This window comes from Pleurodeles waltl, chromosome 3_1, assembly GCF_031143425.1.
Source record: "Pleurodeles waltl isolate 20211129_DDA chromosome 3_1, aPleWal1.hap1.20221129, whole genome shotgun sequence".
In the NCBI taxonomy this organism is placed as follows: domain Eukaryota; kingdom Metazoa; phylum Chordata; class Amphibia; order Caudata; family Salamandridae; genus Pleurodeles; species Pleurodeles waltl.
In genome coordinates, this window is record NC_090440.1 from 271841609 (window position 1) to 271855255 (window position 13647).

The following is a 13647-nucleotide window of genomic DNA, read 5'->3' on the forward strand; positions in this document are numbered from 1 at the left end:
ATTCCATGTTGTTGTTGTTTGTCCGACGCTGTTGATGATGACCAAGGACATCACGGTAAGGAGGTTGACTGGGTACAGTGTGTCTGGCTGTGGCTGATCAGTCCAATGCAGGCTCGAAAAGCTCTGCCCCACGTCGGGCACAAGTGGTCTGTTGGTTGGTTGGCAAAGAGTTGGCTATGGATTTACATAGCTCACGCTTCTTCTGAGCCTCTGCAGTCCTGCTCTGATCATAGGAGGTAGCACCTTTGCTGATGCAGCTTCGTCATGCGGGCAGTCTTGCGCTAGGGTTTCCCAGGACTCAGGGTCACTGCCAAAGCTCTTCAGAGAGAATTTCAGCATGTCTTTGAAGTGCTTTTTCTGCCCACCTTGTGTGCATGTGCCTTCGCCCAGTTCACCATAGAAGAGTCTCTTGGGGAGGCGAGTGTCTGGCATACGTACAAGATGGTCTGCCCACCTGACTTGGGCTCTCCTCAGCATGGTGTAGATACTTGGCAGACCAGCTTGAGAGAGGACATCTGTGTCTGGAACTTTGTCCTGCCAGGTAACTTTTATCAGCCTTCTTGAGCAGTTCATGTGGAAGCGATTCAGCTTTTTGGCATGGCGCTTGTACAAAGTCCATGTGTCACAAGCATACAGTAGTGTGGGCAGTACGACTGCCTTATACATCTTCAGCGTTGTGGACAGTTTGACACCTCTCCTCTCCATTACGGACTCCCACAGCCATCCAAATGCAGATCTTGCTTTGGCGATGCGTGTGTCTACCTCATTGTCAATGTTCACAGATGTGGAGAGTGTAAAGTTCTCCTTCAGCAGTGATAGATGGTTTTGCATACATCTTCTGCGGTGCAGGCTGATGCTAGATCTCAGTCTTCTTGGTACTGATTGTGAGACCGAAGTTTCTGCAGGCAGTGGAAAAGCAGTTCATGCTCTGCTACATCTGCGCCTCTGTTGCAGCACTGAGTGCCGGTCATCTGCGAATAGGAGTCTCTATTGTCCAGTACTTGAGCAAACATGCTGTCGTGGAAATGGCACACCATACTGATGAATTTGCCTGGGAAGCCAAACTTCTCCATCATCCTCAATAGCTCCTCACGACTGACGGTGTCAAAGGCTTTGGTCAGGTCCACGAACATTGTGTAAAGGTCCCTGTTTTGTTCCTGGCTCTTCTCCTGTAGTTGACGTGCTGCAAATATCATGTCCACAGTCCCTTGGTCCACTTTGAAGCAGCACTGACTCTCTGGCAGGGGTCTTTCTTCCATGTGTTGAGTGAAGCTGTTTAGGAGGACCCTGGCAAGGATTTTGCCGTCAATGACCAGGAGAGTGATGTGGTTATCACAAGACTGCCTGTTTCCCCTTCTCCAGTAGAGATGGACAATGGAGACATCCTTGAGCTCCTGAGGGATAACTTCCTGTTGCCACCTGGTCTGAAAGAGCTTGGTGAACTTCTGTAACAAGACTGGTCCACCTGCCTTCTAAGTTTTGGCTGGGATGGAGTCAGAGCCTGGTGCTTTACCAATGGAGAGTAGCTTAATTGCTTCCTTAACCTCGGATTCCTTTGGGGGTTCTGCCAGGGAGATGTTGATGGCGACTTGCGGCATGCGGTCACAGACTTCGGCATCAATAGATGAAGGCCTGTTCAGGACACTGTTGAAGTGCTCAGACCATCTTTTCAGGATGGCGTTCTTGTCAGTGAGCAGGGTGGACCCGTAGGCACTGAGCAGTGATGATGTTCCAGATGACTGTGGCCTGTAGATGGTCTTCAGGGCATCATAGAAATGCTTGGAGTTGATGCTATCAGCGTACTTCTGGATCTCATCTGCCTTTCTGGTGAGCCAGGAGTCTTGCCTCTCTGAGTTTTGCTTCCACCTTGATTTTGATGGAGTTGTAGGCTGCCTTCTTGGAGACAGATGTAGGGGGTCATTCTGACCTTGGCGGACGGCGGAGGCCGTCCGCCAAGGTACCGCCGTCAGAACACCGCACCGCGGTCAAAAGACCGCGGCGGTGATTCTGAGATTTGTCCTGGGCTGGCGGGCGGGCGGCCGCCAAAAGACCGCCCGCCAGCCCAGGGCAAATCAACCTTCCCACTAGGATGCCGGCTCAGAATTGAGCCGGCGGAGTGGGAAGGTGCGACGGGTGCAGTTGCACCCGTCGCGTATTTCAGTGTCTGCTAGGCAGACACTAATATACTTTGTGGGGCCCTCTTACGGGGGCCCCGCGGCACCCCCTACCGCCATCCTGTTCCTGGCGGGAGAACCGCCATGAACAGGATGGCGGTAGGGGGTGTCAGAATCCCCATGGCGGCGGAGCGCGCTCCGCCGCCATGGAGGATTCTGACGGGCAGCGGAAAGTCGGCGGTACACCGCCGGCTTTCCGCTTCTGGCCGCGGCTGTACCGCCGCGGTCAGAATGCCCGGCGGAGCACCGCCGGCCTGTTGGCGGTGCTACCGCCAACCTCCGCCATGGCGGTAATTACCGCCGGGGTCAGAATGACCCCCGTAGTGTCTTGCTGGAGGGATCTGAATGTTTCACACTTCTCATCCAGCATCTTCTGAATATCTTCATCAATGTGGTCGAACCAGTCCTGTTTTTTGCGTGTGTTCTGGTCCAAGTGAGTGAGAGCAGTGTTGTAGACCAACGCCCTCACTACGACTTTGGCGGTCTTTTCACAAGACCGTCAAAGCCACGGGCGCCAGAAGACCGTTGGCGGTCCGAAGATTGCCACATTACGACTTATGTTGCATTTCTACCCGTTTACGGGTGGAAATCCGATACAGTCGGCCTGGCCGACGGCAGAAGAGAGGCGTTTCCACCGCCAGCACCGCCACACCAACAGGACACCACCAGCTGTAATACGGCGCAGCGGTTTCCTGAATGGGGGTGCTGGCTGTGGAAATGCAGAGATCCATCCTTTCCCAGATGACCGCCTCGCCGAGACAGGTAGGTGGACCATTCGAAGGGGTGGGGGCTGTATCCATGTGTGTGGTGTGTGTATGTATGTGTAGCGCTATGGGTGTGTATGAGTGTGTGTGTATGTATGTGTGCGTGGAGGGTGTGTGTCCCCAAATGGAAGCAGAGGAGAGTGGGATGTGTTAGATTTCGAGTGAGTAGGTGTGTGTATTGAGATGCATGCGAGTGGGGGTGGATGTGTGCAAGTCTGCAAGTGAGTTGGGTTGTCTGTGTGTATGCATGTGAGCGAGTGAGGGTGTCTGTGTGTATGTGTACAGTCGGGTGGGGGTGTTTGTATGGAAGTGTGCGGATGGGTGTGTTTGTATGAAAGTGTGCGGATGGGGGTGTTTGTATGGAAGTGTGCGCAGTCGTGTGAATATATGCGTATGTGGATGGGTGGGAGTGTGCATGACTGCAGAGGGGGTGCTTATGTGTGAGTGGGGATGTATGTATGTCAGTGTGAGAGTGGGTGGGGGTGTTGGTATGGATGTGTGTGTGTATGAATGCGGGGAGGGAGGGGGTGTCTGTGTGTGCGTTTGTGAGTGCGTGTATGCCGAGGGGGGGAAGGGGAGTGTTGTGAGTGTGTGTATGTTTGTGTGAATGCAAAGGGGGTAAAAGTGTGTCTGAGTGCATGTGTGCGAGTATATGTGTCTGAGTGCGTGTGTGCGAGTGAATGAATGTAACTGAGTGCGTGTTTGGGTGCGAATGTCTGGGGGTGTATGTAAGCGAATACGTGGGTGAGTGAGGGTGCGTGAATGTAGGTGTGTGGTCGTGTGGGGGTGTGTCTGCCGGCAACAGGAATGGAGATTCCTGTCACCGGGTGCATGACCGCCAGTATTTTTGTGACGGTGCGACTGCCACGAAAATGCTGACGGTCTGCTGAGTCATAATATCGATGGTGGTATTACGGCTACCTCTGGGCAGAAGGTGCTCACCTCTGGCCCTGCGGTCCAACCGCCCTGGTGGTAAGAAGTCATAATATGGCAGTCTTTCCCGCCAAGTCCAAGAACTGCCAGACCTGTAATGAGGGCCCAAATATTTAAAAGCTTCCCAGTCCTCTTCTGCACCATTTGTGCTGAGTTGGTCAAGCTTACTGTCGAGGTCCTTATTGAGGTTCTGGCGCACAGAGTGCCGTTCTAACTTGCTGACATTCAGTCGATTATTGGTCTTTTTCACCTGGGGGCACCGCCTGGGCTGGATGTGCATCTTGAGTTTTGAGAGGTTGAGTCTGTGATTTGTCCAGCAGTCAGCACTGGACATGGCCTTAGTCACTCTAACATTCTGCCTGTCCCTTCTCCTCACTATGACAAAATTCTTGCTGAGTGAATGCATCCTGGACGTCTTATTACAATTGGGTAGGTGGAAGACTGTGTCATGAGCTGCACAGGCCTTCAAAAGTAGATGACCATTGCTGTTGCTTTTGCCAACTCCATTTCTCCCAATGACTCCCTCCCATGTCTGGTAGCCTGTACCAACTCTGGCTCTGAAGTCGCCTAAGATGACGAGCTTGTCCTCCTTGGGCACAAATACTATGATGGGCTCCAAGTCTTCATAAAACTTGTCTTTGATCTCCTTTGGGTTAATCATGGTGGGGGCATATGCACTGATGAATGTGGTGTGGCACTTTTCTTTGAGGGGGAGCCGCAGAGACATGAGTCGGTCATTGAATCCTTTTGGGAGTCTGGCTAATTTTCTCATCAAATCAGACCAATTCCATAGTGAAGGCTGGCATGACATTTTAAACCGAGGAATGATTCTGTGTCTTTTCACTGCTATTTCCCGTCCTCTCCAACATTAAATCGTGCTATATTGATTTCATAGCCTTTCTCAAGGAGAAAAATCAAATAGAAGATGAAAATGACTTGCCACAAGGCAGACATAGCAATCCTCATTAGGTCTCAATGAAAAATCTTCCTCAATTGGGGTATCAACATACTGCATGAGGTAGATCCTAAATAGCCACTGTCGCTCAGACAGCCCAGATCCAGAAGGAGCACTTCCTGAAAGGACAAAACCTGAGACAGCGATTATTCAGCAAAGTGCGAAAAGTACCCGTGGCTCTCAGGAAACACAAGGGAAAGGGGAGAAAATATCAACTGCTAAACCTGCAATGTTGCCCACACAGAACCATTAAAGGAGTGGGGCTAGCTTCCAGGAATTCGATAAACAATCGTTAACTACACATGGTCCAGGAAAAGCACTGATCTAATAGTCAATCAATTATCCCTCATTTCCTGGAATCTGGCAGGGGCATACAAGCTTCAAAATGACATAAACCTCAATAGACGGCTCAATGGATTTTCAGAAATTTTCCTACAGGGAACGTGGGCCTAAGGATGAGATAGTACTAACTGGTTACATCTTAGTGGTCTGCAGAACATGGTCGCCTATTGTGTGGTCTGGCCACTTATATTTCATTCAATATGTGTAGGAAAGTCCTCCTTTTTGTACTGGTCACCCCCAAACTTTTTGAACAGGTACTGGTGGTTACTGACTCTTGGCTGTGCCCTGGGTACTGCTTACCAGCCCCAGGGCCAGTGCTCTCTGTAAAGTGGATATGCAAATTAGGCTAGGAGGTTTAGGGACCCTAGCATAGGTAGTGCCCCCATAGGTGCACTGCTGAGGTGCCCAGTATCATTTTAAAGGCAGGACTGCCTTGCTGGCTGCTTTTAAATTAAAGTTACATGCAAATTCAACTTTGGAATTAAAAGTAGTTCCAAAGTCTTAAACTACCTTATTTTTACATATAAGTCACCCTTAAGGTGTGCCCTATGTGCCCCTAAGGCTGGGTGCCATGTAACTATAAGCAGGGACCTTATACAAATAGTTTTATAAGCCCTGATGAGGCAAGACAGCCAAATTCGTGTTTCCCTCATTGTAGTGAATGGCCTCCATAGGCTAGAATGGGGAGACTTTATTTTAATTTTAAAAATCCCATTAAGTTACAGATACCACAAGTTTGGTATCAAACTAATTGTTATAATAAATCCCACAACTTCCAGTTGTTGGATTCAATATAACTTGTTCAGGTAAAGAGTATTAAACTTTACCTGAAAAGTTGTCAACTTCAGCCCTGCAGTGTTTTAGCTGTTTTGCGCTGATTGGCCGGCCTCTGGCAGCCTGGCCAGGCTGCCTTGATGAGGTGTGGAGTGGCCTGGCTCAACACAAAGAGATGTGCCTGGGGGAGGAGATCTCCCCTCAGGAGATGGGAAAGGGGGAAGGGCTTCCAAACTGGTCTTCAAAGGCAGGGAAGGACATTTGGAGCAACCAAGCAACACCCTCACATCCTGCAAACCCACACAATTAGGTACCCCGTTGATTAGATTAGGAGAGGGCAGGAGATGGGTGTGTTTAGGATTTTTAGCCACACCAGTGGGTGGGCTCAGCCAGATGTAACCTCCAAAATTCACTTTTATCCATGATGGATGTTTTAGGAATGTTGCTCCCTGGGATTGATTTTTGCCACACTTCCCAGGAAGTGGTCATCACAGGGGGAAGGACCCTGCCCCTGATTGGAGAACCAGGACCCCCCTGTTTTTCGCCCAGGAGGAAGGATAAAACTGGCAGACCTGCACCCACACCTCAGATCCCTATCAGGTTCCAACAAGGAAGAACTACAGAAGAAGGACTGCCCTGCTGGACCCCTGGCCTCCACCTGGGCACTGCACTCTGGAGGACTGCACCAGCTGCACACTTAGGCTTCACCACAAGAAGGAATTTGCCTGGCTTCAACTGGTTCAAGGAGGGACTCCCTGTTTGCCACAGGTAAAAACTTGCTAACCACAGTCCCCTGCACCAACTCCTGAAGAAAGCAGCCAGCTGACCACTGTCCAGTGGCCAAAAAGGCGTTTGCGCCAGGTGCATTCTGGGAGTTGTAGTCCGCAACCTCAAGGGGCATCTCAGAGCTTCTGGAACCTTAGGGTGAACTGTGGATCTCAAAAGAACCTTAAAAGAACATCGGAAGAAGATCCAGAAGTTTGGAGAAGTTTGGAGGACTTTTGGAAAAAAGTACCATAGAGGGACCGACCCACTGCGGCAACTCTAGCCGGCTTGCCTCAACAGCGACCCGGCCTGACTTGCAGGTTCGTCCCAGTGAAGAAAATCTCCCAAAAAGTGACTACGTCCGAATGTAGGAAGTTGACCGGGACCTCCCAGGCAGTGTATCCGAAGAGGGCTGTAAGGACGTCGGATCAAGATTCAGGTTTGCCCCGGTCGAAGGATTTTCACCTCGAAAAAACGACTAAGTCTGAAGGTAAAAATCTCCACAGACGGCTCCCACGATGCGTATCTGAGGAAGAGTTCCAGGAGGTTGGATTGGAATGGTAGGTTCGTCCCGGTGAAGAAAAGTTCCAGAAAAACGACTAAGTCCTAAGGTAAACTTTTGACCGAGGCCTCCCGCGGGCTGTAGTCGAGCCGGACGCCATCGCAGTCAGCCTTAAACTTTGACTTTGCCCCAGTCGAGGTGTGACCAGATTGGCGCTTTTAGTTTTTATGCGCTAGAAAGCATTCATTCTTTATAAATTCATATCTTCGGTTCCCCTTGTCCGATCTTATTCATTTTGGTGTCATTTTAAAGCTAAAAATATGTCCTATTTTTATACTGTTTCCTGTGTTTGATTTAATTACTGTTTTGTGATAGTTGAATGCTTTACGCTTTGTCTCCTAAGTTAAGTCTTGTCGCTCTTTACCAAGCTACCAAGGGTTGAGCTAGGTTTAATTTACTGAGACCTAACTGGTCCTAAGTGGAGGTCAGTGGCCTATTGCTAAGTGGAGGTACTTACCTGCCCTTACCAATAACCCATTTTCCAACAATATGAACTTCAGCTGGTCGTCAGTCATGAGTCCATCAAACTATATCTTGGTGATTGAAATAACTTTCCATGACAACATAGTAGTTCTTATTTATAATGTTTACATTCCACCCCAGAAAGAGACTCACTCAGGACACACTACTACAACATCTAAGAAGTCAACAAACAATATTACTGAATCATGAAATTGTTGAAACTGGGGATTTCAATGAGGTGCTATCTTTGGAATCTCAAAATACACAACAGTGATTCAGGTAAAAAAGTATCAAGGCATTATTCTTCAAGGTAACAAATAAAACAACGAAAAACACATTAACAAGACTTGTTTGAGAACAAAACAAAATAAGTTATCCCAATAGTAGTATTTTTTCAAGGAACCCAATATATTAATATTGTTTCAGCAAAAAAAATAAAAAATCCAAATACTGGTAAAAATACTCAAAGTATTAAAGTGCTCAGTGCTCAACTGATCACACAGTGAGAACAAATTAAAAAATTCACAGTTTGTTAAGAACAGAAGCAGACAATGGAATATTAAACTTTTTGAAAAAAAATGCATCAGTCCAAAGATATTGATGCAAAAGGGATTTTAATCAATTCAAATTCTACTCAAAAGAGTTAAAGGGTCATCATCAGGACAAAGAGCAAATGCGTAGTTACAGTATTGAGCAGTTTCCTGAGTCATACGGCTATCAGGAAAGTTGCATATTAAATTAGCTCTTGACATCCCGTCATTTTGCGGTTTAGGTCCTCTGACCCTAGAGTTTTCCATAGCCCGATATCTTACAGGTCTGGTCATATAATTGCAAAATGGTAACCTTTTACCTTATACAATCTATTTGTAGAATTGGCTCTTGCTTCAGCAAGGGTGTTTCTGCACTGCTGTGGTATATTTAGCTTGTGGAACTCATTGTGTTTAGGAGCCAGGCAGCTATGTTGAACGATTCCAGATTTGGGTGATACACTTGGCCATTGTACATGGAAAGCATTCCTGGGACTGGTCTCAGTGGAATATATTTCTGTTCTGACATAAGGAAAAGTTCAATGAACCAAAAGCGCCTTGGCCATGCTGGGGCCATTAAAATGATTTGGCTGTTTGAAAACTCGGAATTAGGTTGTTTTCGTCTGTCCAGGTTTGAAGGTGCTGTAACAGACAAGATGCATACAGTTTTGCCTCCATGTCGATTAAGGCGATTAGCCTATAATATGACGGCTGATCTGGGTCTCCACTCTTATAAATTGTGAGTTAACTTGATCATTAAGGTATCTTAACATTTAAAATGTTCTCCTATTTAAAAACCTTCAGAAACGTCATTCTGTTCACAGCTTCAATTTTGAGTTAACACAGGCTTCTAGTTAAGAGTTAAGTATCTCAGCGTTTCAGTTGTTTAACTCTGTGCTCTAGTCCCAGCCTGGGACATAGATTTGACTGAGCAATGCACTATCAGGCCATGTTATCTTCAGCCTGATGATAATAAGGTAAAATAAACGCTGCCTTCCCTTAACATTAAAAGGAATTTGTGACCTTGTGCTTAGTTAAAAATTAAATCAAGGATGTTAGCCACTCTGAAGGTGTCTGGAAGCTAACAGTAGCTCACAATCCACTGGTTGGAGAATCCTGGTCCTGAGTAAGCCGCAGCCTGCAGAGGTCAGTACCGTTATGCAGTGGCTGATGATATCCCTGCCGAAATTGCCCATACGGCTGATATCTGTTGGTTTGGTAACCTCCCATGAAAAGGTACTGACCATTGCCCTTGCACCCTGAAATGGCTGGAACCTGCATTGTTGAAGCACTTCTAGAGACCTTGCTGTCTTTGTATCAGTGTTGATTGATTGAAGCGCATTATCTACATGTTTTCCGAAAACAGCTTCACCATTATAAGGCATATCTAAGATCTCGGACTGAACTTCAAATTCAAAAAGAGGTTGCCTTCATCCACCCCTGTGTTCTAGAAATGCTGCTCCAGTGAGTTGCCTGAGACCAGTCAAAGTAACATTCATAGCTCTATTGATGATTTCAGAAGACGTTCTTTCTCCTTCCTGAAGAATAGCTATTGCCTTCTTTTTCTTTTCTTCTGACAAAAGTTCAATGAATGGACCTAAGTCTGACCACATCTGCTGGTCATATCACCCCAGTATTGCTAAGGTGTTGGAAGCCCTTATTGTCACTGCGGCCATGACAGAAAAATGCCTTCCAATATTATTCAACCTCATGCTTTCCTTATCAGAAGGTTTGCAACATGGTGTAGTAGGATTCTTAAAGCTGCTTTGTGCCACCTGCATTACAACAGAATCTGGCTTAGGATGTCCAATTAAACAAGTTAAAAAATTGTCAGGGGCCTCATATTTTTTTTATCAGTTCGGGGTATTAGTGCAGCACCCATTCATACCCTCAAGCCCTTCTGCCCAGATATGATCTACATAGGTATCAACTTCACAGGTTTCCTGGCCATTTTCTCGAAATCATATCAAATAATCTCTTTGTTGTACCAGCAGAGGTAAATCAAATAGTTTTGCAGCTCTTTCCAAGAAAGCTTGGAAACCACCAACATCATCTGGTGAAGAACCAGCAGCCAGAGGCATTGGAGGGTCTGATAAAGGTGCAATATAATCATCTCATTCACTACCAATGAATGGTAGTGGCCTGATCATGAGGTATTTCACCCTCCTCGCCTCCCTGCTTTATATAATCATGTATAGTGATTGGGTCCAGCTGCCATGGTTGGGGCACAATACATTGCTATATAGCAGGGCTGCTCTCTTGAGGTGAGAGTTGAGGTGAATACAGAGAAATGCCAACAGGGGATATTGTTGTATGCTGCTGAGCTGGAGGTAGATTCTAATTTCCTTAAATCATTTGTAATAATTGTTAAGCATCTGGTGAAGATCTGATACCAGAGCCAGAGGAATCTGCATCACTGGTTCATGAAATGACTGTTCTTCAAAGGCATCATCATAAGGATAGTCCTCTTGGAATTCCTCATATGATCTTGTTATGGCGTGTTCTTTATCTTTAAATAAAAAATCCTTAGTTAAAAAAAAAAAAGTTGTTCTGTCTTCCTGTTCTGCATTAGTCTGTTGACATTTTACATTCAGTTGCGTTTGGCTACTTGCAGCCCCAAAGGGTTCACCACCATTGTCATCCAAACCCCCCATCTCCAAAAGATGGACATGTGGCAATAGTGACACCTTACTTGGTGATGTTTGGCATGGTTTCAGAGTGTTAGAAATACTCGTTGACATGTTCGTTAATAGTGCTGGCTTTGACAATGTCAGCAAGACATTTTGGTTAAAAAGTTTATCTGGCTCAGGTGCAAAAGATGATGCCATTGTTTGTGAAGCCACCAAATGAGATGGTGTCGTCGGCAGAACGGCCATCGATGGTGTTCTTGATGGAGCAGTCATCGACGGTCTTGATGACGGAGCAGCCGTTGATGGTACCGATGTTTGTGTGGTTGTCAAATTTCTTGCCAACACAGAAGTTGTCATTGATACCAAACTCAACAACAAGAATGCAATGGATACAGTGGTGGTAAGTGTTGTAGACATAAACAACAATGGTGTAGCCGTCGATGTTGTCACTAACGGTCTTGTCAACAGTTTTGTAATCGAAGCGTGTGATCTGCAAGTAGGTTCTGAGGCAGGCAGTTTTATATCTGAAGAGGCCAAAGCAACATCAAAAGGAGTAGATGGTTCGGACCTCAATATTCTTGTTTTACATGACCCAGAAGATGAGAGATGTCTCAAACTGGGTGGTGGACTCCTACTGTCTTTTCTTTTCTTTTGACAAGTTCGGAGGAGGCTCCTCTCAGGACCCTTTGTCATACATTTTTCTCTTGAGGGCTTTCTTGGTTGGAGTTTACGTTCCCTGCTCATCCTATCTAGAGATTGGAGTTTCTATAAATGTTTTCTTCTGTAGCCGCAGAAGAATTCTTGCTTACCTGTTCTTCAGGATTTTAGCAGAAAACGTTCATCAATATTTGCAATCCATAGCCTTATGGGTAAGATATAGGCAACTGAGACACTCTTTCTGAGGGCCTTCTGAGAAGAGTCTCTACAGGTCTTACAAGGTCTAAATAAACCCTTTTTGGACCCCTCTGACATGGTAAAAACTTTCAGAGAATCACAGGCAGAATGTTGCTTAGTAGTTAGAGTTCAATCAAACATCAAAATAACAGCTTTCCAGTACATCTGAGCAGAGCTCAGGGAGACTCCTTTCACACAAACTGCAGTTAGAAATCTGAGGTGTGGTGACCCTGGATGGGAAGGATAATGCAAGAACTGCTCTCTGATTGGCTGAAGTTTGGTTCTTTATAAAATGATGTGAATTGGTCAACAATGTCACAACTTTAAGTTCCACTGTATAATGTTTTGCCTTCTACTACTTATCATAATTATCGTAGGACTCCCACCTCAACGACAGAGAAGATTCAGACAAGTGAATCTAAGAAAGATTCAATACAGAGAATAAAGAACAAAAAATTAATATGCATTGGCTTTAATAATTAAAAGACCTGGGGTCACATTACACATTGTGCCCCAGGGGTGCAACTGGCGAGTGCATCTGCTCTGTGCAGCCTCAGAGCTGGTATTACAGAAGGGGCAGCAGTTGCGTGTGCAGCGCCTTAAGTAATACTGGCACACATGCAGTGCCAGTACTACCATGAAAGGGCAGGCTCTGATTGGCATGAAGGCATGGCCCTATGTGAATAAGGGAATGTCTTTTCCTCTTCGCCCACACCATATTATAGGCACAGACACAAACAGCCCTTAGGAGGCACAATCACAGTGCTCCGCAAAAGGGGAAATGGATCCCCTGGACCCGCAGCTATCCCCCTGCATGGGTGGTGCAATCATCCACTGAAGCTACCTGTAGGGGGAGCTCTGTCCCCTCTCTAAAGTGCAGGCAGGTGCAGCATGCACAGTGAAACACAGAGCGACTTTGAAGCAGCCGCTCTGTATTTCACTGAATGTGTTGCCCTCTGGACAGCAAAAATTTGTGGCTGTGTTCAGGGCAGTGCATGCTCTGTAATCAATCTGTTTATTTTGTGTCGCAGACACCTCTTTGCACAGGATACATAATACGGCCACTGACTTATTAAAAAGAACATATTTTAATCCCTGGAAATAGTTCTTTAAATTAAATGAATAAACGTTCTTAAATTTCTCTACAGTGACAAGAGTGAGATGTAGAGAGAATTAGGGGGTGCAATAGCTAACCCAGTATTGCTGCTTGCAACATGTAGACTGCTTTGCAACCTCTGAAATATGACCAATCTTTAAAATTTTCTAAAATGCTTCTAAAATGTGAGCTTTCAGATTTTGCTCACTTTAGTAAATGTTAATTAGCAGACTGTAGCCTTGCAAATGGACTGACGGTGAGATATCAGGGCCATCCAAAACGTATTGGATTGATAGGCACATATGCAGGCATAGGGAGTCGAGGAGGGTGTCCTCTTGACCAGAATGGCAGACCAAAAAGGTGAGACATAAGACATAGATTGGGAGACTTGAGACACCATGGTGAAATAATGAGAGATGATGGTGGATTACGTTATGCTGCCATGAAGATATGGTTGCTAATGGCGGCACTGGTGACTGTGGAGAATATATGGGTAAATTAAAGGCAGAGATGATGGCTGTCACTGTGTATCTGAGCAGTTACTATGAAGCCTCCTAGGCAGACACAGACATCTGAGGGGAAGACAAGGAATAGAATTTAGTAGCACTCATGGAGATTTGATGTAGGCACATTAGCGGATATGAGAAGTATGACTGGTGACCTGGAAGGAAGGCAGTGGGAGCAATAGGCAGGCATGATGCTGAAACATGGGGATGATAAAGATACATGATCTGATGAAGCAAAATGGAGGGACAATGGTAAGGCTTAG

General features: G+C 46.2%; 1 protein-coding gene across 2 annotated transcripts in view; it reads right to left on the reverse strand.

The window, feature by feature from the left end:
• The window catches only part of LRRC49 (leucine rich repeat containing 49), a 447480-nt gene that overhangs the window by 107646 nt on the left and 326187 nt on the right, over positions 1-13647 (reverse strand). The window lies entirely within an intron of this gene.